This window comes from Pristis pectinata, chromosome 20 (assembly GCF_009764475.1).
Source record: "Pristis pectinata isolate sPriPec2 chromosome 20, sPriPec2.1.pri, whole genome shotgun sequence".
NCBI lineage: Eukaryota > Metazoa > Chordata > Chondrichthyes > Rhinopristiformes > Pristidae > Pristis > Pristis pectinata.
In genome coordinates this window covers 29,890,611-29,916,862 of record NC_067424.1, presented here as the reverse complement: position 1 = coordinate 29,916,862, position 26,252 = coordinate 29,890,611, and the positions used below count along the sequence as shown (strand labels likewise).

The following is a 26,252-nucleotide window of genomic DNA, read 5'->3' as shown; positions in this document are numbered from 1 at the left end:
CCCAGTACAGATCCCTGCAGGTAGTACTGCCTATCTTCATCTAATCAAACAGTACAGAAGATAATGCGTATTATCATTCTTATGACAACTCTAAAGGAGTTGTGCAGTAATCCAATTCTGCTCTTCCTGTAGCCCTACAATTTTTAAAGAATTTTACCAAAGGTAATAGGTCCTTTGGCCTACTAGTTCCACACTGACCATCAAGCATCCATCCTAATCCTATTTTTATTCACCCCACATTCCTAACAACTTCCCCCAAATTTTACTACCCCCTTGCATGCTAGGGGCAATTTACAGTGGGAATGTGGGAGGAAGCCATAACACCTGGAGGCCACTCATGGGATCCCTGGGAGAACACACAAGCTTCACACATCAGTCAGGATCGATCCCAACTGGAGCTGTGAGACAGCAGCTGTAATAAATGAGCCACCCATATCATCTGTCTTGAGTATAAAGCTGATTCCCTTTAGAAATTTATTATTGGATCCTTTTGAGGCAATGTACTTTTAGTTCTCCCGTAAATTAATATGTGGTGGCATAGTTACACAGCAAGTAGTGCTGCCACATCACAAGACTCAGAGGACTTGGTGATCTGGGTTCAATCCTGACCTCCAGTGCTCTCTGTGACTGCATGGGCTCCTGCCCAAGTGCAAGGACAGATGTTTTAAGATGTTTGGGAATCAACGCAGACCATGAGGGACTTTACAAGAGGATGGTGCAATAGAATTTTGAAAAAACTGTAGTTCAGAGAAGGGGAGTCAGGCAAGGAGACTAGGTCTGCTTTACTTGGAGTTTATTAACTCCTACAGATGTTCAATACTAACATGATTTGAAGGAGGGGCAGAGGTCGGTGGATATTAGAGAGATTTCAAATTCCAATGAAGGACCTCCCATCCATAATTAACAAAAAAAAACCCTACAGGCATTAGGCTTTAAATTACTGCATGCACACACACACCAGTGTCAGGTCAGAAGCCTTCAGAATCTGGTTTATTATCAGTGATGTGTTGTGAAATTTGTTGTTTTGCAGCAGCAGTACAGTGCAAGACATAAAGACCTAAAAATACTATAAGTTACAAAGATAAATAGTGCAAAAGAGGAATAACAAGGTGTTCATGGACTATTCACAAATCTTATGGCAGAGACAAAGAAGCTGTTCCTGAATCATTGAATGTGGGTCTTCAGGCTCCTGTACCTCCTCCCTGATAGTAGTAATGTGAAGAGGGCATTTCCCAGGTGATGAGGGTCCTTAATGATGGATGCTGCCTTCTTGAGGCAGCTCCTCTTATAGATGTCCTCAATGGTGGGGAGGGTTGTGCCCGTGATGGAGCTGGTTGAGTCTACAACCCTCTATAGCCTCTTTTGATCCTGCACATTGGAGCCTCCATACCGGGCAGTGATGCAACCAATCAGAATGCTCTCCACCATACGTCTGTAGAAATTTGCAGGAGTCTTTGTCGACATACCAAATCTCCTCAAACTCCTAATGAATTGGAGCTGCTGGTGTGCTGCCTTCATGATTGCATCAATGTCTTGGGCCCAAGATGGATCCTCATGAGATGTTGATACCCAGGAACTTGAAGCTGCTCACCTTTTCTGCTGTTGACCCCCCCCCCCCCCCCCCAATGAAGACTGGTGTGTGTTCTCCTGTCTTCCCCTTCCTTCAGCACAAAATACTAAAAATGATATACTAAAAACAAAAAATGATTCAAAGGTTAATAAGTAACAAAAATTTAGTGTATGGATCAAGCAGCCCAGAAACATTAAATATTAATAGACTTTGGGGCAACATAGTTTTTCTCAAGATGTTTTTTTTTCAGACCTCTTCTTAGAACCTGATCAGGCTAGCTTCCTCTTTAGCCACTACTAGTTTCCCAGAATTATTTTGTTTGGCTGCCAAATATTGATTTGTGTGTTTATAAACTTAATTAGTCAGTTAATATTCAACATGGCAATGGGGACTAATAAATGGTTAACTTGACACAGGTTGCATTGGGAGCAAAAAAAAAATGGAACCTATATTCAAGGTCTCTAAAGAGTATGGTTTGTATCATACCAAAATAATGCTTAATGCTGTTGCCTGTCAGGCAAGACTGAGCAATATCCATCTTTCCTTCACCCATTCCTTTGTTAATTTGTTTCCATTGTGCAATGCTATGCCCTATGATTTTTATTTTACTGTATTATTATAACTATGGCTTCTGTAATTGTAGTATTAACCTGCAAACTCTCCTGTGTGCCTAAGTACAATACTGAATTGGTGTAAAGTAGTGGTAGGAAATAATTAAGGTTGTGTTTCAAGAAAAATGCACAGCACTACATGTTTATATATTGTATTTCAAGAACGAACATGTATTTTATGGCATTAAGAAGAGTGTACAAGACGCAATCTAATGCAGAACTGTAGAATTTCATGCCCTTCAAAATGGATGCCATTTGTTGGCTTTTCTTCAGATGGTGCACGTATGGAATCTGTAATGTCACTTTGGAGGCTTGTTGGGAAAGAATGCGGGAGTAGGGATTGCAGCATTTTAGTGAAGAACTTCTAAATTTCAACCGTGAGAACAAAGTATAAAAATAAAGTTGATAGTGAGCAATTATTTCCACAGGTAGTCCAACTAAATGTTTAATGTTATTCACTTTGATAGGAACTTGAATAATTAAGTGACCTAGGGATATATTTTGCAGTGCTAGTCTATTTAACTCTTTTGATGAGAATATTTCATAGAACAAGCTTTTTTTTCCGCAACTTATAGCAAGGTGGCTGGGTACTGCCTCTTGGATAAAATAAATGGATCATAGATATGTGAACTAAATACATGTGGTTTATTCCACTAGTTTGCAGGGTTTTGTAAGATCTTAAAGCAAAAAGGATTGGCTTTATCCTCTGAGCTGTTTATAGCGTTGGCGGGTGTTTTGTGATTAAACTATTAAACTAGGGTGGGGAGAATGTTGATATGCAGATTAATCACATTTACAATGGTATTGGTATTTGCTTATAGGTGTAAGACTATTGTTTTGAGCTTCCCTCAGTTGTCATTTCACTAATAGTAATTCCTGGTTAATCAACTGAACAGAGGTGAGCTTGAAATAATATGTAGGCAGGAAACTATGGATCACTGATTTGAATTAAACATTTTAAATATTACTGGATTTATTTTTCCAGTGTGTAGTTTTTAAATTTGGATGGTATTCAAACTGCAGACTTCTGTCTCTGCTTGTAGAATGTGGTATTAAAAACCTGGGTGTTCAGGTGGTGGAGGGTCCTAGGAGATTGGACTGTACTGTCTTAAGGTTTTTGATAGTTGATATGCAAACATTTTTAGCTCTCCACTATGTTAATAGACTCCATGCAACAGCCCAGTTTTGTTTTGGCTGGTTAATGTTGAGAAGTTAGAATAGTATGTTTTCCCCCAGAAATTTAAATTGATAGACTGGAATTATTCTCTGGGAGACAAAAGGTTGAGGAGGGATGATGATGTTTTGTACTGTATTTCAATGAACAGATATCCTGCACCCTGCACGTTTGGATATGTGTACAGGTCTAACAGGAGAGCCTTGTGTCATGTCTGCTTTGATTATGATCCTATCTGGAAGACGGAGCCTGCAGCTGGAGTTTGAAGACAGCTTGTATTCAGTTTACGTGCACTTTTGCAACCAACCTACTCTCTTCTTTGATGCATACGTGTTGTGCCTTATTACCTTTGTGAAAACATTGCAGACGTGAAAGGTTTTGGATAAATGAAAATAAGACTGCTTTCAATGATTGATGGGTCAATAACCATAAGCCAGACATTTAAGGTGATTGATAAGTAGACAAGAGGCAGTGTGAAGAAGATTTCCTTATACAATGAGTGTTTATGATTTGGAACACGCTGCCTGATGGTGGTGGTACTGGGATCTTTAAAGGAGAATTGATAAATACAGAGTTTAAAAACTGGGGTATTGTAGAAAAGGCAAGAAAGTTGACCTCACTGGATTGTTGTTTGATAGTGCCAGCAAAGATCCAGTGGGATACTATTGTATGAATTCTGCAGCAGCCGGCAAACAAAACTGAGAGGCAAATAGAGGTAGTAGAAGTGAGAACGGAGAACCAAAGGATGCTGTGAAGGGAGAAAAGATGACAACAGAATTAGCCTTCCAACCAACTTGAGCTTTGTTCCCTCTTTGAGTTGATGCCTCCTCTTCTGTGATTATACATCGCAGTGTAAGATTGGATATTTGGTTTACCTGAGGCTGGCAGAAACTTTCCTGCTGCCTGACCTGTTATTAGAACAAATGGGCTTAATTGTTCACTACCACCTACAGAGTCCTGCCCAGGCTTCAACCTGCTTCCACACTGCAAGTCTTAAATAGTATTGACAGCAGAGTTTTGCAAAATTTAAATTGGACTGTTTCCTTGTAAATTTTAGCACTGGCTTAGACCTCTACAGTGAGGCCCTGTACATTAACAGTATTTTGCATGCCAAGATTTTTCATTCTTGTGCAGTGTTGGACCATCTAGAAATCCGTGATTGGTGTGTAACCCAGAAGAGATTTTTCTGCCTGTGTGGTAAGGATTTGATCATAATTTGTCAAATTTATAGTAGATCAAGGGTGAATCAAACTAAAAAGTGCACTTTGATATTTTGGTATAGTCTGGCAGGTTTTGATGCTAAACCAATATTTGATCTTGTGTATGGCTTAACGTGTTTAACAGTGAACAGCCTGTGCCATAGCCTTAAATATATCACACAGTGTACCCCCCCTTCCCCCCCCCCCCATTTATGGCAGTTTGGGTAATGGAAATTCACCCTTGAGAAATTCACAAATTGCAACCAAAAGATTTGAGATGCAGAATAAAATTCTGTAAGAGGGAATTCTATGTGACAAAAACGTATCTCAATGAACCTGATGTACAACGGAAACAGCAAATTTTATCAATTTGTCAAGGATTCGTGTTATGGAAAATCACAATATGGCCGGGTTTCCAGGAACTCAACTCCTCCAGGGGTGTACGGTGCTGTTTCATGTCCACTACAGATTTGACAATATTTGCATAAAATCAACAATGGTTATGTGCGTGAATAATATTTCAATCTCTTTTAATGATTATGTATATACTTTGTAATGCTTCTTTTACAACTTCTCTGAAAAGTATCCACATGAAAACTTTTAGCAGTCTTTTTTTGTTTGCTGTGCATGTGAAAGCCACCTCTGATTTGTAGGGAAGGATCATTGCTTGAATAATGGGTATTTAAATTTTTTTTTCACAGAACGGTATAGTGTGGATGTGATGAGGTGTTTGCCTTCCAGTCAGTAATGCCTTGGGTTGGAATATTGAAATTCAAGACTTCCTGCAATTAGAATTTTCCCGTATTTATGTTGAACATGTTTTTCCAAAGAGAAATTGTTCTGTTCAGCAAAAAAAAGTGTGAATTTGGAAGTCAAGAATATGGGAAGTCTGAAGTTAAGGTAGAAGGGAATTGATTGGGGAAGATACAAAATCATTCTGAGAAAGCAAGAAAAAGAGGAAAGATGGGTGTTGAGGATGGAAGTTAATTGGAGAGAGGGGAATATTTTCAAGAGATTAGAGCTCAAACAAAGGGGTGGTTGGGCTTGGATCAGCTTTTCCTCGTGACGGTCAGCAATGTGAGAAAAGAGTATCCTTCAAAAAGTGAAGTTAAGAGATCCTGTTGCATTTAAATAGTGAAAGGTCATTTCCCATGTTGGAATGACAGAGAGGAAGACATGGATTCTCACAAATGAATGAGGCACAGAGAAGAGTTTTATATTAATGCCTCTTGCTCAGTGGGAGTACTTTGCATGTAGTTAATGTGGAGTCCAAAACTTCATTTTAAATGAAGTAGAGATATTTATAAATGAAAAATACACACAGGTCTTTCTGCAGGTTGGGGGGAAGATGGTGGTTGAGGAAATGGGATACAGGAGAGTTCCAACACTGAAGGCTGAATGTCCTCAAAATGAAAGGTAATTTCTGTAGTTCTTTAAAAAAAAATCTTCCTTTATGGAGTTCAGTGAATGGATTGGAATGCTATTGAACTGAATTTTGAATGTAGTGGCCTTGAAGAACTTCCCTCTTTTCAGACTGCATTTTTCAGGCTCTTGTGCATCTTTAGTTGCCGGTGGCTTCATCTTTATCACAGGCTTTCCAGTCTGCTTGACAACACAGACCATAGGATTGTAATGCCACAATTACTGTTTCTTGCGCTGCTTCAACTGAGATGATTGAAGACACAAAAACCGCAGCAACATAAGACATACAGTATATTTCAAAGATCCTAACTTACAATTACCAATAAAACAATGTGCCTGTATGGGTCTGTGTGTGTGTGTATAATATTGATGCTATTTTGTGAATGAGGTAACTTTATAGCTTTTGATTCAATGCAATTGATTGAGACTAAACCATTCACAGGTTACTAGGTTAAATTCAATCTATGATTAGCTGAACCATTAGAATGGGGAGATGAAATATTGCTTTAGTTTGTCATTCTAAATATGGCACTTCCAGATATGTGGCATGTCATTGCTGAATCAGTGACATTTAAATGCATGCAATGCCAGAAGTTACTTAAGAGTAAGACTGTTACCAGCTCAATCACATGAAGATTGTGGTATTATTTTCTTTTCTTCATCTTCAGCTATTTGTTCAGTAGACTAACATACTATTTAAAGCTGCTCTATACTCTGACTGAACCATACATTGCTGATTTGTCTACCTGACATTTGATTCTATTTGGTTGTCTGCAGGTTTTTTAATGTTCCACATCTTTGCAAAGAGTGTAATCTTCTCTTGATTTGACTTTGTTTCATGTTATGGCGGCATTAGTTGATGACAGAGTAATGATTTTGGTGCAGTGAGAATTACATTTTGGGGAATATAACCTGTATATGCTGTTTTATTTTTGGATGTTCTTGCTGGTTAATCTTAATTCCTGGGATGGTATTTGTTCTCCCATGTTAATACACTTGTGGTTTCTGATTATAACTGAATGCATAAAGTATTGAAAACCCTTCCCATTAATGGATCTATTTTGTCCTTCCACAGGAACCTCTCATTCCAAAAGGCGGTGGATTAACACAACATCTGATTTGTATTTCAGACCATCTTGTGATTTTTTTTTTGGGGGGGGGAGTAAGATGTTTGCAGATGAATATAACGGTAATATATCTACAGCAGACATACTACAACTTCTTGAAAGAAAACAATAAATGAATGTAATCTGTTATGCTATTTTGTGCATGCTGCTGCTTTAATCTTGCAACTAGGTATCCTGCTCCATCAGTCTGAAGATTCCAAAATGAACCTATTCAAAGGCCCCATAAATGTTGTTGAGAGTTGTTGGAATTGGATAACAGTCACTTTGAGTCAGAGAAGCTGTCAGTCACATATGCAAATGAAGAAATTGATCCCTGTTCTTTCTGCTATTTGTGGCTTGGGTCTATGAAGATGCTTTTGGCTGCAGTAAAGACAATTGAATAAAATTTCAGAATATTTGTCTCTGGTTTGACTGGGGACCTGATCAATCTTCAATGATTTCAGAAGTAAGGCAGTATGCATACGTTACTATGTTGTACGCTTAGTACATACAACATAGGAGAAATTTTGTGAATGCCCACTGAGTATCTTGTGATTGAAGAAGGGGATCTTTATCAAGCTAAAACATGAGATGCTTCACTCTTGTTGGTTAAGTATTTTCTCACCACCTGCATTGCAGGACAATTTGCTCCTTGAATGTTGCAGCCCTGTGGGTGCTGGAAATGTTAGAGCCAAAACCTTGCTGCATCAAGGTCTGTCAAGCAGGTGAGCGAGCTTGTCCCAGTGCAGCAGAGTCTTTTTGCAGTCTCCTTTTTAAAATGGAGATCTGGACCAATTATGTAAGCCTATAAATTCTAGTGCATGTAAAAACAAGTCTAGATGGACTTGATAACAGGGCACCAAATATTGGTCAGTTGTGCCTTCATAATGTCACTGTTCAATGTATTCAAACTTCAAATATAAACAGTGCTCAAGATTAAGTTAAACTGGCAGAGCTCTGTATAGGAAGTCCATCCACTTGTGTATTGCTACTTACTGGAGAGTGTTAATCACGGCAAGTTATACACATTGATCTTAGTGCCTTAGTGTTTATTACATCTCTTTCCCTATCCCTTCCCCCCCACCTTTAATTTGGATACATACACATTTAACATCAAAAAAAATTAACTTTTTTCCTGTTTTCAAATTCAGTCTGTCTGGTGGATTGAGAATGACCAACACATTAGGTGATGATATCTCTACATATATGTCATCCACAAAAGAAATGGCAAGCAACATTTATGGCCTAGTGGTTTCATTCATAATATGTGCAATGGATAAAGCCCTAGGCAACCAGTGGACTGTAGATGGTGTTCAAGTGGAGGCATTAGCCAAGATGAATGTCTCAAAAGAAAAAGCAAAGGGTGGTTTCACAGCAAAGGTTAAACAAGGAAAAGGAGGGAAGCTTGGTTTAGGAATTCTGAAAGTCAGGCTGCAAGACTGAGAAACCAAAGCATGTTAAAAACTTGTACTTTTTATGCTTATTCATTAGAGTTGATAGATTGTGCTGAAGTCAGGTGGGGTATTTAGTTCTCATTGATGCCTATCATTTTTGTTTGAGGCTAAATGCATCTAGTTGTTAGCCAAGAGCAGGGCATTTAAAGTTTATTGAAACTAAGTAACATGACAGTTAATGTTATGTAAAACAGGACAACTGATATAAGAAGATGTTAAACTACAAAAGAATTATAATGTAGGATTATATGATAAGAAATGTCACATACTGTAACAAATATCATGCACTGTTAGAAGATAGTAGCTGCAGCAATATCACAGCTTTGAACTCTTGACTGCGACATTAACCCCATATCATTTGCTCTAATTTTGATTCTGGACACCATTCAACCCAATGATATAACACAGTAGTTGCCCCCTTGGACTATTTCCCAAAAAATACACCTGTCCATACACGTTAATAAAACCTGTCTGCAGTTTCCTGGCAAGCTGTCAAGGTTTGCCCCAAATCATCCTCTTTTCATAATACATAAAAATCAGAATTGACTCAAACATCTCCCTTTGATTGTCCCTTCCTTCTCCGGCCGTACATTATTTCATCGATTTTTTTTTTCATGGGAAGAGTTCTGAGCACCTTGGTATGTTCTACTCTACTGAAGTTCTGCATGGTCAGACTGGAGAAACAGATAATGCAAGTTGTGTCCTTGGTTTAATCTTGTTTGTGAAAGAAATGGCTTCTCTCACAATCTATTTTCTTAGATGCTGCTTTTAAAAGGTCCTGTGGTTTCTTAATTTTGGCAGGATAAAAGTTTTGGTCAGTGCTGGTCATTCAGGAGTTAAGTACACATCTTGCTCAAAGTGACACCCTACAATGGACTGTTTATGGTACATACAAGTGTCACTAAGAAGATGGTGATCCAGATCACGTAATGCAATGTATTCAAAATAAGATGATCTGCATGAATTGCAGGGAAAGATGCCAGAAAAAAGTGTACAATTCACTGGAATTGCTTGCATCTGAAGTAGATGCTTCAGAGATGTTGAATACAGCTTGCAGTGAAGAGTTCAATGAACAGGGAGACCAAGAGTTTGATATGCATTTATAAATCCAAGCAGTCAGAAGTTCACTCAGTGTAAGTAGTTAACCAATCGCATAGCAAAAACAGTGCAGGGTATCTTTTGGAATGGGTTTGTATCACATTGTATGAATCTGGCACATTATTCCAGTCCCTGCTACTTCATTCTTACTGTCTTCAAGAAACAAAAACAAAGGAAACAAATCTCATGAGGTGTGTCCTACTTCACTAAATCAGTTTCAGTCAATGAGGAAGCAGCTGGTCGCAACACTTCCCATCTATTTTGATATGGCGATCACCCTGACCTCTAAAGTCATGTTGTTCCTTCTGTCTCACTTGTTTGGAACACAGAGCACTGCTGAGCCCCATCTTCATCAGATCTAAATGCATTCTGATACCTCTGAACATCAGTAAGCCAGCATTATGTGCTATATTCCAGAAGTGAATAAGAAATGTCTCACCTTTTGTCTCTGTTCACCTGGCTTCCTTCTTGGCCATCTTTCACTGCCTGAGCAGTGCTTTCAGCCAAACCATTTAAGGCTGGGTGGTATGAAGCTGTGTGCATATGCTTAACTCTATCTCGTCAGCAGAACTTGGGGAAACTCTGCTGGAGAATCTCCTGTTTTTGTCCATCATGAGCATCTCTGGAAGACCATATATAGGGCAGATCATTTTCAACTTTAATCATCACATGAGCTGTCAAAGTAGCAATTGGAATGGCTTTCCACTTTGAATGTATATCTATTTATCTTTTTTTTTCACCTCACAGATGGACCTGAAGATCCTTGGTTCTGGACAACATTTGTTTGGTCAGGACCAGAAGTTGAGGATCTACTGGGTCTCATCAAGAGGAACGTCTAGTGGATTATTGTGATGCTCTAGATATTTCCTGCTTATATTTATAGTGTCCCCTGAATCTATTTCAGACCACTGGACAAAACTTCTGACAGCTTGCTCAGTGAGATATACCTGGGTGGCTCCACAAACTTCCTCATAATAACCACTCTTGTTTGTGATCTTCATGTCAAGATCTCCAAAGAGACACCATTCTAGATGTTTGGCTTGTGCTGTGTTTAGTACTATGTAAGGCTATTGCTCATTTGCACTATTGCAGAACATGCAGAATCGGGCAAGTACCACAATGAGCTGGATTATCCAGTCTGTTTCTGGGGTTTCTGAACTTCCTCTCAGTCACCTCTGGCCTCCATCTCAACCACTGTTTGCTCACCCATTCCAGAACCCTGATCTGCCTGTTTCTGCAGCTGACCCTGTCAAGCAATATACATCACAGGTTGGTGCAGTGGGATGAGGGGAGTATTATCAAGGTAAAACGCTACAAAAGAAATGATTTAAATTTTTTTTTGGGGGGGGGGGGGGAAGAAGTACAAGTGTTCATGTAGTTTGTTTTTCTCCCAGAAACTAATGTGCCCACTGAATTGTGATAATTGCCACAATTAATTATGTTACTTTTCTGCCTTGTCCACTATTTGGCAACTTTAATATTAATCTTGCAATTTAGGAATGCCTTTCGTACATGGTGGCAAAGTGGTTTCATCACACATTACTTCCATCCCCAACAAATGTGCTCATACCCCATGAGGGGGTGGAATTGTGTTTCATCCTGATAACTGTTGGGTCGGGACTGGAATACTGCCCATACATCCCAGGAGTGGCACAGGCCCTCTCGGTCTCCACCCTCTGCCCTCGTTATCATGGGGCTGAAAATATTAACCTCCAACGATCACAACCATCTTCCTGTGTGCAGGGTATGACTCTAAGTACTAGTGTTTTCCCTTGATGCCCATTGACTTCAGTTTTACCAAGGTGCTTTGATATCAAGGAAAATCAATTTCATTTCATCTCTGGGATTTGGCTTTTTGGTCCGTGACAGTTTTGGCCCGTGAGGTTTGTGACCACGTGGTCCTAGTGGAATCCAAACTGAGCACTGATGAGAGGATTATTGGAGGATGAGCATCAGTTGTTCACACTGTTGATAACATCTTCCTTGACTTTGATTAGTGGATTGATTGGGCAGTAATTATTGTGACTGTGTTCGTTCACAAAAGCAGACAAAACCAATCTGGACAATTTTCCACATTGGCAAGCAGACACACTGTTGTAACTGTACTGGAATAGCTCGTCTAGAAGCACAGCTTGTTCAAGAGCACAGGTCCTTCAGCACTGTTGGCTCGTCCTGTAGCCTTTATTGTATCCAGCTGCGTTTTGATATCATGTGGGAGTGAATCTAGTTTGCTGAACTCTGGCTTCTGTGATGGTTGGAATCTCAAAAGGCAGGCCAGCTGGTCTCTGCACTTCTGAGTGTGGCTGCAACTTCTTTGACCAATAGCACTTGCATGTTGGGGATGGTGATATCCCTGGAACCACCACCTCCTGTTAGCTATTTAATTGCCCACGACCTTGTGGTTGGAGTTAAGAACTTCGATTTGATTGGTTGTGGAATCACTATGCCCTGATTTTATTGCAATCTATATTTGGGTTTCCCATTTGTGTAGTTCTGTGTTGTAGCTTCACCAAGTTAGCCCAGTATTTTTAGGAATGCCTGGTTTTGCTCCTGAGGTGCGCTTCTTTGTGCACTGAGCCAAGGTTGGTCCCCTCGGCTTGATTGGAAATGTGGAGTGAGGATACGTCAGGCCAGGTTGTGATGGTGCATGTTTTCCTGCTGTTGCTCATGGTTCTCACTGCCTCATGGATGCCCAGATTTGAGCTGTCAAAACTGCGTCCTATTTTAACTTGATTATAGTACATGGAGAATGTGCTGGGTGTGAAGACAAGACACTTCACAGCTGATTCCAGCTGTTAATCTTGTACTATTGAGTAAAATTGCTCACAATTTGGCAATTTAACAAGTGGACCTGTGCTGAGGGAACTATTTTTGTTTTGTGCACTCATTCACTAGAGGGCATTGATAACAATAGAATCATAACCAGTTGCGTACATGGATCTAGATGCTCTAAGGTTTAACATAACTGCAAATGCTAGTTGCACCCAAGATCATTGTGCAACATCTATTCTGTTCTGCTGACTTAATTGCAAATTCTGGACTGACTTTTGGTATGGCTGACAACCAGGTACCTTGGACAGAATGGTGGTGGATGGAGAGACTACATATAAGCCTTGTGCTGCAGTAGAGGACTAGCTGGGTGAAAAGGTTTTGAAATCCTGAGTTGTGGTGGAAGAAATGGACAATGCTGGAGGGGTATCAGAACCTTTGTGTGGCTGTGATGGAGAGGTACAGGAATGTTATTCAGTGGTGGAAGTGAGAGGGCTTGTGTGGTTGGGAACAGAAGGGAGGTGGTTTGTGGGGAGGCAGGATAGAGGCTTTGGAACATCTGCTCTGTTCAGGGAGGTGAGAGACAGTGGAGCCATGTGTTGCCTTGGAGTAAGGTGGGAGAAAGACATCTTTGGCCTTGTTCATTGGCTGGGAGGGTGGTGGGAAAGACAGATTGAGAAACACTCCTCTATTGGGGGTGAGTAGTCAGAGCCAGTGGGTACTAGGCAGGTTTCAGAGATTGAAACTCCCATTAGCACTTCAACTACAGGTATAGGTTATCACTAGGTTGGAGCTAGGGCCTCGGGTCGGAGGTAGGCGGTTGCGGGGGGACCAGTGACGAGGATGTTGGTGCAGTGTTAAGCTTTGGCGTGAAGCCTGAGGGGTAACTCAAGGACTTGACTGATGAGTGTCCTTATCAAAGCTACTCAGTAATGCTGTTATCATTTTGCTCTGCATTGAAAAATGGTTTTCCAATGAAGGCCACATTGTCCAATTATATTCTGAGACCACTTTGTGATTTTTTTTTCTCTGAAGGTGGGCGTGGGGGGGAGCGTATCAGTGGATGTATTAATGGAGCTGGGCATTAGCGGAGGTGGTCTTATATGGTCCTGCTTTTGTTACTGTTGATATTCTGCATAATTCAGGCTTGCTTTTGTTGATACCTTGTGCTCTAGTTATTTGTTTACTGCAACGTATAGAACCATGTGTTTAAGTTTCACTTTGTAAAGTAACAGGTGACATTGGGGGAAAAGCCTGTGTGTTTCATCATTTATCTAAAGGTGCTGAGTGTGGTACAGGTACAGTGAGAAATCGGAGAATTAAATCACTGATATGTGCGGCAAAGCACTGATGCATAGGAATGTGCTGGAATATAAAGAAGCAGAAGTGAAATTGCTACACTTCAAAAATGTGCAAAGTTTTTTCCAGAATTTTCTGGGGTAACTTTAGGGCACCAGTAAGAGTCTTAAGTTCCATGCTGATGGTTGAACAGATATTGACAAATGGATATAATGCAAGAAACAGCAATGGCTGGTGTCAATGATGTTCTACTGTGAGTTAATCACAAAATCGTGTGCCCATCCACGTAGTTCAATATACAGGGACAACACATGCAATTATCTGCTGACTATCTACTTGCTGCTTTTTTTCTCTGCACTGATTCCAGTGATAGTTTGGTTGCACTAAATATTGAAAGAATGTCTGGGGCCTTTCACACCACTAAATGCTTTCCGGACAGCAGAATATTTTTGAGTTGTCACTGCCATAATGTTGGAAACACAGAAGTCAGTTATGATTGGCAATTAAAAATATGACCATATCTGTTTTAGTGATGTTAGTTGAAAGAGAAATATTGCCAAAAGACCAGGAATGACTTGTCTGCTTTGTGCTAATGAATGCCTCAATGGATATATTGTTTCCTACCAGATCACTACATAACCTCACAAAACTCAGGATCATTAAACACCTGAAAGTTAATGACGAAGCCTGTATCAGTTCCAGTAAATGAGTAGGAGAGATACCTTATATGGTGGAACTTTGAAAAATATCCTTTTCGAAAAAATGTGTGTTCTGAAAGGCTTACAGTGTTTAACATTCATGTTACACTGCTTGACTTCTTGTTAATAGATAAATAATCTACTTCCTCAGTTTGCAGCTGCCTTGCCTCTTTGCCATAACACATCAGCAATGCAGCTGAAGTGTCACAAAGAAGGACACTATTAGTGTAATCTTTGCAAACTACACAATGCCTGTTTTGCTTCTAGCTTTGGACTGTGCATCCCATTTTGTTATCAATAAATGTGTTTTAGATTGTGAGCCGAGCAATTGCTGCGACAGAATAAATGGAAGCTTTGGCTCGGCCTGAAACGAAATTGAACTATGGTTTCCCTCAAAGCTTCATTCACAGAGCTTGCTGGTGGAAGTTTCTTTCCTTTGGCTTCTCTTCTTTTTTTCCTCCAGCACTTCCATTGCGACAGTGCTTCATGTGTCTAAGGAAGGGCTTCCTTTGCTGTGCTGATTTTGGGAGGATGGTTGTGCCAGCAGCTCACCACCTGACTCCTTTTGCCCATCATACAACATAGGCAGGGCTAGCAAAAGTATGGTCGGTTCTTAAGACCTTGGGAAGCATGAGCATTCACTGCAGTAGCAGGTGAGGTTGATTCAGGTAACAACATCTGCAAGCTGCTAATGAGAGGATGGAGCTGTAGATTGCATTTCTGAGAGTACATAGAGTACTTTCTGAAAGTCTGAGCAATTATTATTTTCCAAAAGAGGCAGCAAATATGTAGTCAGCTTCTGCAAGGATAAAAAGGAAAGTTGAGGTATAACTCTTCATTAGAATGCCTGATATGATGCCTTTCCCTTTTCAGATGGTACCAGATAATTTGGGTTTTTTTTTTGAAAAGCTCCCCCCCCCCCCCACCTCCTCCAAATAGCCATTCTTTGATCTTTTAATTTTTTTTGCTGCTGCTTACCTTCATTTGACAAGAGTAACAAGTGGGTCCTGTTGAGCTCGAGTCAGGCTACATAATAAAATCCCATTTCAAAGAGTAGGGATGTGGAATCTGCTGCCTGTTTACCTGACATTGCAGTCCAAATTGGAATGTAGGCTGAATAGTTTCTTTCAGGAAATGTCAGCTTTGACCATTGTTTCCTTTTTTTTTTGATGCTTTGTTTGTGTATACTAATGAAGTGACATTCTCAAGTGCACTGTGAAATTGCTCTCGGCCATTTAAACAAACTACCTATTAATTTGGAAAATTATGCTTTCAGAAACATGGGTGAATTCATTTTGTTGAGAAACCTTTAGGTGCCAATTAATCCTATTCATAAGGCACTACCTTTTTTTAAACTTCATAAATTCAGTGTCTTGTTTTCTGTTGGCAGTTTCCACATTGTTTTGACCAATTAACTTAAACATATTGAACATGTGTTTGATGATAACTTGGCAGTGGCTGGTTTCCATCCTCCCATGATCTGCTGGGCAACGCTGGCTGATTTGAACAAAATGAAAATTCATGGAGGGGTTAGGAGTGTGAGGCTGGTACCTGGATATTAATGAAGCTGTACTTTGAAAAATATCCCTAATTCTCCCAGTGATATGAGGGCAGACAGCCTGATCATGTCCCAGCCAATTTAGTGCATTTATTCATGAAGAGCCAGCCCAACTTGTCTCAAGTTGAACCTGAAGACTTTGAATTGTTTTGATTCCTGACACAGGCTCTGGTGGCATGACCAGTCTTGAATTAGAGTTGCTTTTAATTTTGGGAAGGGTATGAGGAGGGGGATGGTGGGGGTAGGGAGGGATGAGGAAGGCTGGAGGAAACTAATGGTGAAGCAGAATCCTAGCATGGACCTTTTTTTGTATTATTATTCAAGGGACATGGGCTTTGCAGGCTGAGCTATCATTTAATTGCCCATCAAACAATCTGCTGGAGGAACTTAGCAGGCTGTTGCTCAGTTTTTGTTGCTTCAGATTCTAGCATCTGTAGTCTCTTGTGTCTCCATATAATTGCCCACCCCAATTGCCCTTGAGAAGGTAGTGGTGAGCTGCCACCTTGTTGCCACTGCAGTCCTTGAGGTGTGGGTCCACCCACAATGCTGTTGGGGAGAGTTCCAGGACTTTGATCCAGCAATGGTGAAGGAACAGCGACATATTTTCAAGTCAGGATGGTGAGTGGTTTGAAGGCAGCTTGCAGATGGCAGTGTTCCTATGTTTTTGCTGCCCTTGTCCTTCTAGCTGGTAGAGCCCATGGGTTTGGAAGGTGCTGTCCAAGGAATCTTGAGTTGCTGCAGCACATCCTGTATGTGGTACAAACTGCTGCTGTGTGTCAGTGGTGGGGTAAGTGGATGGGGTGCTTATCAATTGGGCTGTTATGTCCTGGATGGTGTTGAGTTTCTGGAGTGTTGCTGAAGCTATTCTCATCCAGGCAAGGTTTCAGTTTAACTGTAGCTGTTAAAATAAATGGAGACAAATTACCCTATACATGAGTAAACTAAGAGAATAAAACAACAAGGATAGAATTTGAGGACTTGGTCCATGCCATGTTGTCTTGATCATGTTGTGCAGGAAATGTGCAGGACAATCATTTAGCTGGATGGAATTTTTTGAAGCTGTTACTTCAAGTGGAAATTTAAGTTTAAAGAATGACTTGGAGCTGCCTGGTGAAGAAACAAACCTATCAACTTTCATTAACTTGGACACAATAACAAAAGGTAGTGATCTCTAGGGTTGCTGCTCTGATTAACCCTGGAGGATAATCTAAGGAGGCCTAGAAATTTAGACATGCTGTTTCTGTTTAAGCACTAAAAGTATGAAAATTTTTTTTTAAAAGCGCAAAATATAATTATGGTAATTTTAAATAAGCATTTCTTGTTGTGAACTGCATTTGCATTGATTCATTTTCAGTGTCAGACACGCATCCAAATTGTGTTATCTTGTATGCATTCGGGAAAATGAGGCCACATTTGATCTAAGGTGAACCTTTTATTGATTGTTCTGAGTGAGCCCAGTTTTTAATAGCACTGACACCATTGCAGCACCATGATTCAAAAGGGTCCTCTTAAAGGTTCCAGCCCAGTGCTGGGATTTAAATCCTGGTAGGTTCATTAGACTTGTTTACTTGTACTCTTCCATACACTTCCCCTTTTCTTCCTTCTAACACCATAACATACCACTTTCCCTCCCAGCACTGGCCATCACAAGTCCATAATTCATACTATGATACCTAGATCCCATCATACTCCTGTACTAGCACTCTACAGGACTGTTCTGTACAACTTAAACCTTGGACAGGCACTATTGAATTTTTAAGTGGTGATCTTAAGACCAGGATGGTCATGGGGATGCTAGACATTAGTGGATTTACAAGGCCCTGTGCTTTCTAAACTTTAAATAGTGTTGGTATTTTGACATTCTAGATACAAACTTGTGGACTTTAGCAGACTGCTTTGTCCTTGCAAGTTCCAGTGTGCCAAAAGTTGCAGATGTCCTGGGAAGAACAAGGTGGGATAGCTTGCCTTTGTTCCTGTAAAACAACAGGTTATTATTTCAGATTTTTATAGTGGCAAGATGGAAAGGTGAATTGAAGGATTCTGGTGTGAAGTTGTGGGAATGATGGTCAAGGTATAGGAGGCAACAATATGGTCAAAGATTCTGGAGGGGGAGAAAAAGAGGTTGGAGGTAGTTTGATAATTTGCATGGAGGAAGTCAATGGATTTTTTTTTGAGAAAAGTAGCCATGAATGCACAATGAACTTGGGAAGCATAAAGGGAACAAGTTCAGGTGTAAAATTGGTGGTGGGAGGATGCCTGAGTCAGTGTGGTCTGGTGAGGGCAGAACTTGCCGATGCAACTGATTTGTATGCATCTGATGATAGTAACACAAGTCCAGGGGGTTTTTTTTTGCACGTTGGGTGGAAGGGATAAGGGAGAGGTGTTTAGGAAGACAGTTTATAGAAGAGAAATTAAGCCAGAGGCTATCTTTGTATTACGTGATTCTGGAATAGTGAACAGATTTAGCAAGCTGGTATAGAGCCCAATTCTATTTTATTTAGCTTGGCCTAATCTCCCCTATCACAATATATCCTGATGCAGGATTTTGACACAAAACATCGACAATTCTTTCACCCCCATACATGCTGCTCGACCTGCTGTGTTCCTCCAGCAGCTTGTTGCTCCAGATTCCAGCATCTGCAGTAATCTGTGTTTATATAAACCTACTGATTAATGGCTTAGCCAGTTGTCTGTATATTCTTTAAAGTCTATGCCCCTTAGTCTCAGAACAGAAATGAATCCCATACCAGGGGTATGGTATAAGAGTAATGGTGTTAACGTGGACAAGGGAATTGGAAATGCTGATGGTTATGTGGCTGGTCTTTCACTTGTATAAGGAATTTTTTGGGCATTAAGTATGGAAGGTATATGGAGGGAGCTGAATAGGCAGTTACTTGCAAAGGAATGTCAATATAAAACAAGTCATTTCTACCAGGATATATTGGAAAATGCTGGTGGAAGGTGACTCCTTAGAGCTGCATAGTACTTGTAGAGTTGTACCCTAGGGTATAGCCACAACTGAAGTAAGATTCCTGTTTGGTAAGCTACTGACTTACCACCTTGGTAAGCTACAACTTTGGTAAGCTACTGACTTATAACCTTGCCATTTTTTTTCTTGAACAGCTGAGTTTAACATTTGTCACCTTCAGTTCTGATGACATTTCTATCCACAAACCTTTTGGGGAAATTCTGCATTAGTACTCCCACCATCTTGCTGACATCCTTTGCTGACTTGACTTTTGCTTCCTGTGTGAATGAATTTCAAGGATTCACTTCTGACGGTGAAGAAAATTCTTCCTATCACAGCCAAGCACATCTGATCCCAATATTTGACGTTGTGACTCCTGTTTCTAGTCACCCTAGTCAGGGGGAAAAGTCACCTTTGTGTCTGCAGTCATGCTCCATTTAAAAAAAAATTTTGCATGCTTCCATAAGGTAGCACCTCATTTTTCTAAGCTTGAAAGTATAGGCCCTGCCTGTTGAATCTATTAATCTCTCTTTGGGATAATTTCACCATCCCTCTTGTTTCTGCTCCCAACTCCCCATCATCCCAGAAATCAATGGAATCAATCTGGTGAGCCTTCATTACCCTCTCCCCATCATATCCTTCATTGACTTATAGATTTGTACAGCCAGAAATGGGCCCTTTTGGCCCATTATGGCCATGCTGACATTTTTGCCCATCTATGCTAATCCCATTTGCCACAAAAGGTCTGTATCTTTCTATGCTTTGCTTAATTAAGTACCCATCTAAATGTCTCTATAGTCATTTGTATCTGACTCCACCATCTCCTCTGGCACTGAGTTCTAGATTTATCCCTCAAATCCCCTTTAAAATTCCCTCCTCTCACCTTAACCCTCTGCCCTCTTGTTACCCCTACCATGCAGTGGGGAGGCAGGAAAGATTCTGACTGTCCTATTTACACCTCTTATCTTGTATACATCTCACAGGTCACCCCTCGGCCTCCTTCACTCCAGGGAAAACAAACCCAGATATTCAGTCTCTCCCCATAGCTAAAGTCCTTCAATCTAGATGACATCCTGGTGAATCTCCTCTGCATCACTTCAGTGCAAACACATTCTTCCACAATACTCCAAATGTAGTCTAACAGGTGTTTTGTAAAGTTGCAATATAAAATCCCAACTTTTATATTCTGTGCCCTGGCCTAAAAAGGCAATCATGCCTTTGCCACCCTATCTACCTGTGTTGGCACTTTCAGGGAACTATGGACTCAACTCCAAGGTCCCTCTCTTCATCAACATTCTTTAGCTCCCTACCACTTACTTCAAATGTCTTGCCCCTATTTGACTTCCCAAATGTATTACCTTGATATTCCTTGTATAGAGAGATGATGGCCCTATATAATTTCACAGAGAAATATTTAGTCATATGCTTCAAATGTTTTTGTAAAGCTGGCCAACATACAATTTGCTGCCTTCAGCAATTCATGTTAACATGTAAGGACAACTAGATTGCTCTGAATACTAAAATTCAATCCCTCATTATTTAAATAATGTTCCTTTTCTGTTTTTTTTTTATTAACCAAGATGGATGACCTCATGATTTCTTTCTACATTGTATTCCATCTGCCATGTTTTTGCCCATACATTTTGCCACCTATATTCCATGGAAGCCTTTATCTCCTTGGAACTCGCCCTTCCTTCCAACTTTGCAACATCAGCAAACTTGGAGAAAGGAATCAGTGTAATATAATCCTAATATATCCAAATCATGGATTTGAGATTGTATGCTTATTCCTCCATTTGTCTCTCGTTTGACTTTGTTTATTCTCTTAATTTGCCTCCTATTTCTTGTGTTATCACTCTTGGCATTTAGCCAGCTGATGCTTTCAATTTAATCACTTTACAGATAATTCTACCTCCTTTTTATTTGTTTGTCTTTTCACCCTTTTGTTCAACTTGAAATACTAATTTGACAGTTTTGTGGCAGCAACTACTTTGAATGCACCCATCTGAATTTCTGTGGAATACACATGAACATGTATATAGTATGGAAGTTTTCCAAGGTGTCTGATAGCACTGAAGACATGCTTATCTATTAAAAATATTGTTCCATAATTGTATTATTGAACACCTTTCAAGTTCCTCAGCTAAAATGGCTAGATTGGGGAAAAGGAGAATGGGAATGGTTAAGTTTTAGGCTATTCAACTGTACAATTAATATCAAAAAAAAGGGGTTTTATTTTACATGACAATGTTCAAATATAATTTTCTATTTATCTGCATTAATGATTTCAGTGGTTTGACTGTTTTTCTAAGGCAGGTTTGGTGAAGCAGAGGTAATCCTTTGATCAGTGATCTTGTTTAATTTTATTTTTGTCATGTTCATCATGCATCTGTCCATGCTTTTCGCTATAATCTGTAAATGGGAAGAATGGAGGGAAGTAGGGCAGGGAGTACATGTTTATCGAAGTCTGCACCCTACTGAGCCAGCAATTAAAACTGGGTCAACTCCACACAATCTGTTTCTGCGGATTTAATACCGGAGCCTAGCTCATCATGCTCACACTTTGTGTAAACAAGGCAATAAGGTTCTCAATTGACCAGTCCAGCTGAATGTAACATTCTTTCTCCAAGTAACGAGGAAAAGGAAGCACAATGCGATCTACAAGCCACTATTTTTTTTTGAATAATTGACATATAGTAGAAGCCACTTTCCTTTGAGATCTAACTGGATTTCTTGCCCATTTTGATGCATTGCATGTTGTTGCCGTCTAAATGAAGCAAGTCCTCTCTCAAATATTTTCAAAGATTTGCTTGCCGTAAGGTGGGCCATGTATTTTTCTGATTTGGAAAAGGATCACTGCTACTACTGAGACAAAATCCAAGGAAAGGGCAAAGAAAAGCAAAAACCTGAGTTTAAGGTAAGTTTTAAAGAAAAGCTTGTGGGCAGAAATTCTAGAACTTGGCCTGTTGGCTTGTAAAGGCATAGATGCTAAGGGCAGAAGGCTTGAATTTGAAGGGTGCAGACACCTCTTGGAACTGAATGGCTGGACAGGATTAGAGAGGGGGAAGGTCGAGACTATGGACAGATGTGTAAATAAGAATGTATTTTAAAAGTGGGCATTTCTTAAAATTTGATTTAATCGAGTGAATTAGACCAGAAGATATAGGAGCAGAATTAAGCCATTTGGCCCATTGAGTCTGCTCCGGTATTTAATCATGGCTTTTTTTTCCACAACCCCATTCTCTTGCCTTCTCCCTGTAACCCTTAACCCCTTAAATGATCAAGAACCTATCAAGCTCTGCTTTAAATACACCTGATCACTTGGCCTCCACAGCAACAAATTCCACAGATTCATCACCCTCTGGCTGAAGAAATTCCTTGTCGTCTCTGTTCTAAAGGTAAAATTAGAGGCTTTATTTTGAGGCTGTGCCCTCTGATCCTAGACTCTCCTACTAATGAAAATATCCGTTCTTTACAGGTCTTTCAGTATTTGAAATACTGAATTTTTTTAACCAGTTGTTAGTGGATCAGCTAGCTCAGGAGTAATGGGTGAATAGTGGAACTTGGGATAGGGGGAGTAGAGATTTGTTTTACCTCAGTTTTACAGAGGATATAACAAAGGAAGCCATCAGGTGGGTATTATAGTGCCTGAGGCTTGAGGTAATAAAGGAATGATGAATCTTATCAGCCAAGATAGTGAAGTCAGGAGATGGGTTATATTGGAAGATTCTGCAGAACACAAAGTTGGTCTTAATTTGTTACTAAACACATAGGTAGTCCTAATTTGGGGCTAAATTGCCAGAAGCAGTAAAGTATACCTGGAGAAAATTGGTTGCAAAAAACAATAGATCAGTAATGCATGTACTTCTGAAGTTGGAATACAGTTGTGGAGCATAGCAAATGAATCTTTGAGAATGTGCTGCATTGGAAGCTTGCTCAAGTTAAAGGTTTAGGATATTGAAGAGTATTTCCTGCTTGTAGGGCTGGTTGAAAGATTAATGGCTGTAATGGTGTTTGCACCATGGGATTGTATAAAGCAGTATCCCTCACCCCCAATTTTCTCAAACTACATAAAATACATCAAGACTTGTCGATTGCAGGCACTATCAAAATTTGTAGAGCACGTAAGCTGAGTGTAATTAACTGTAAAACAAGGCTGTAAGTTCCCAAGTAGTATCTCCACTTCAAAAGTATTTGATTATGAAGCATTTTGGGATGTCTAGAGATTTGTAAAAGAGCAACATAAATGCAAATTTGATTCATTTTCTAAGCTACTTGGAGGGGATCAGATAGCTAGCTATGGAGAAATGTGAGGTGATGCATTTCAAGGAGGGGAAAAATAAATGCAATAAATGATTAAACTTTTTTCTAAAGAATCAAGGAGCAGAGTGAACAAGATTTTTTTTTGAAAAGGTATTAAAACTGAGGGTAAATTGACAATTATATGGGGAAGAAAGGTCTGAAGCTTTTATAAATTGGGCAACACAGCACATTGTCTGTTCACTTGGATGAGGAGCTTCAGTGAAATGTTAATCTGGGGCTCTTTAGCTCAAAATTGAGCGCTATTGATGAGGTGATTAGGGAACAAAAAGGTTGCTGGTTTAGCATAAATTTGTGTGATTACAAAGGAACAAAGATCTTAAGTGATTTGGAGGAATTTATTGGATAAAGAATATCCTACCAGAACAAAAATGGTGCAAGAAGAATCCATGATGACTTCTGCATTGGACATAGTGTACTATAGTACTTTAAACACAACAGTGTTTTTTATTGGAGTCACTGTAGTAAAGTAGGAAACACGGCAGCCAATTTGTGCACAGCAATCCCTAACAAACAACATGTGACAATGACCAGGTAATCTCTCTGGTAAGGTGGAGGAAGGGATAAATATTAGTAAGGGAAATTGAGTGCTCTTTAAAGCATAGTGCCGTGGGCTCTTTGCATCCACATTCTCAGTTTAATGCCCCATCCAAAAATTAATCAGAAGGGCAAAGCACTGAAGGTCAACAACCCATTTCTTTCCACAAAACTGGGCCTACCAAGAAATATTCTGAATGGGATGTTGCAACAGTTACATGAGCTGCCAAAGCTAAAAACAGTTTTTGAGGCCCTCTCATTCTGTCTTTGAAAGCCCTTGAATCCTCTGCCTTTTAGACTTGTATTGTAAATTTAACCACAGCATTGCTGACTTATTTAAAGCATTCTGAATATAATCTTCACAGAACTCATTCTCATCTCAGTTATGTAATTGTCAATAAGTGTTTGGTCCCTCTGGTACTTTTTACATATTTAACTAATTGTTTGGCAATCATGGTTAAGAGTAACAGGACTTTCCAAATATAGATTGACGATTAGTCAGTGTGTATATTCCTCCTGTTTACATCCTGTAGTAAGAGTTCAAACTTGGAGGAAAGGAGCCTTTCACCATCACTTTGAGTACTTCCTCTTTAAAGTTGTTTAAATCCTATAGTTAAGTACTTTTTAATCCCTGCGGAGAGAAGTTCTCCCATATTTTGCTATTAAAAGCGCAAATCATATTGAATCAATGTAAATAGACAGTTATTAAGAAATGTACCAGAGTCTGCACCTTGTGCAACTCTGTTTGTGTGCTAACCATAGTAAGCAGATGGTTTGATAAAAGGAACAGCATACTGTTTGGTAATTCCAGCATCTAAAATGAAGATTTGTTCATTAAGGACATGACATCTAACTAGTTAGTAAAACATTGGATGAGTTTCTGCTTTAACTGTTCTGCTTAGATATTAAAAATCATAACTTTGTGGGGAAAAAATTTGGCAAAGGATAGGATGAGTGAGTTATTTTGATGGTTGGACACCAGAGAGATGGGAGAGGGGAGCTAGAACAGACCAAGGATCTGGGGTTTGGCATTACTGGACTCCTTAAGTGAGCAACTATTCCAACTAACTTTCCCGTGCACTGCATCACAATTATCATGGATGCAAGGTATGGGAAAGTTAGTTGGAGGACAAAAAAATTAACGCAAATTCAACAGTCACTTGGGCTGTGCATGCAGGTACAGGCAGTCACCTTGTATTGATATTGCAAAAAGAAAATAAGAACACATGAAATAGAAATGGGCCTCACCCATTCAACCCCTTTCTTCTACCTTGCCACTCAATGAGATAATCATTGATCTTTTAACTCAGTGCCACTTCCCAGGATTTATCCCATAATGTCTTCATTCCCTTTTAATCTCCTTTTGTCTGTTTCATGAATATACGTGGGCACTGGGTGCCAATGGCCCTCTTGGGTAGAGGATTCTAACAATTCACTATCTGGGTCAAGAAATTTCTCCACATCTGTCCTGATGAGAAGATATCTAGGAAAAAATTAGATATCATTTGTTTATGAGGGGATTTTTGGTTTATGACTATAATTGTAAACACTTTCTCCTATAACTTAAATAATGCTTTTCAGGAGAATACTTATTCAAATTAATTAAAATGCAAATTCTGTTACAAAACAGACTATGCTTATTAGCTCATAAATTGAATCAAGCTCTACTTAAAACGAAGTTGATTACAAAACTGAGATTTTTCTTCTAACTCTCAATTTCATAAATGATTATCACAAGTGTAATTTATAAGGAGCTGTTAGACATTACAGTTAATATCCAATACTTTACAATGCATCACGGTCTAGGGTTAGTCGCTTCCTCTGAAATATTGTATCTACGGTCTAATAATTTCAAATGACTCTTCCCAAATTCTATGATATTGTGGAATTAAGGAGTAATTTTTTTGTAGTATTGGAAGAGGATGGAAATTTACTTCTGCTAAAAAGAAAACTCCCAAACCACTTAGCCTGATTCTACCAAAACATGAGTTAATTGTGAAGCACTGTAGAGGGAGACAGTTAACACCTTTTAGCCAATGACAGTTTATTTTGTCATTGTTTCCCAAGTGTCATCCTTCCCCTTCCATTTATCCATGGATGCCTGTTTACTGCTCCTTTCAAACTCTCACGTCAGCTTCTGGATAATATTGCAGCAATCTTGTACATGTGCAGTATATATCAAAAGAGGAGTTTATCTCAGAATTATTTCCATAGGTGGAATTTTTGAGATTACCTTCATGAAAGTAGTCAGTTGTGTTTCCCTGAGCCTTTTGCTGATGCAAACAAAAATGAGAGATTATAGCAAATAAAGTTGATGTTGTGTAGCTATGCATAAAAGTAATATCTTCAAGCAAATAGTTAATCTTGCTATGTGGAACCTGTTAATTCTATACAAAACTAATTTTAAAATCTCTATCTCATGAGTCAGTGAGTTATTCTGGAATTGAGTGAAAGAAGTCAAACATCTGA

General features: G+C 39.5%; 1 protein-coding gene across 6 annotated transcripts in view; it reads left to right on the top strand.

Moving 5' to 3' along the window:
* Positions 1-26,252, top strand: part of pacsin1b (protein kinase C and casein kinase substrate in neurons 1b) — a 187,163-nt gene that overhangs the window by 67,780 nt on the left and 93,131 nt on the right. The window contains exons 1-2 of one of the 6 annotated variants that reach the window (XM_052034639.1): positions 21,503-21,843; positions 22,212-22,324. The exons of 4 other annotated variants lie outside the window; for them this stretch is intronic. The gene's annotated coding sequence lies outside the window, so the exon portion shown is untranslated. Of the gene's footprint in view, positions 1-21,502; positions 21,844-22,211; positions 22,325-26,252 lie in introns of those variants that run through there. One more of the 6 variants, XM_052034642.1, reaches the window with a different exon arrangement.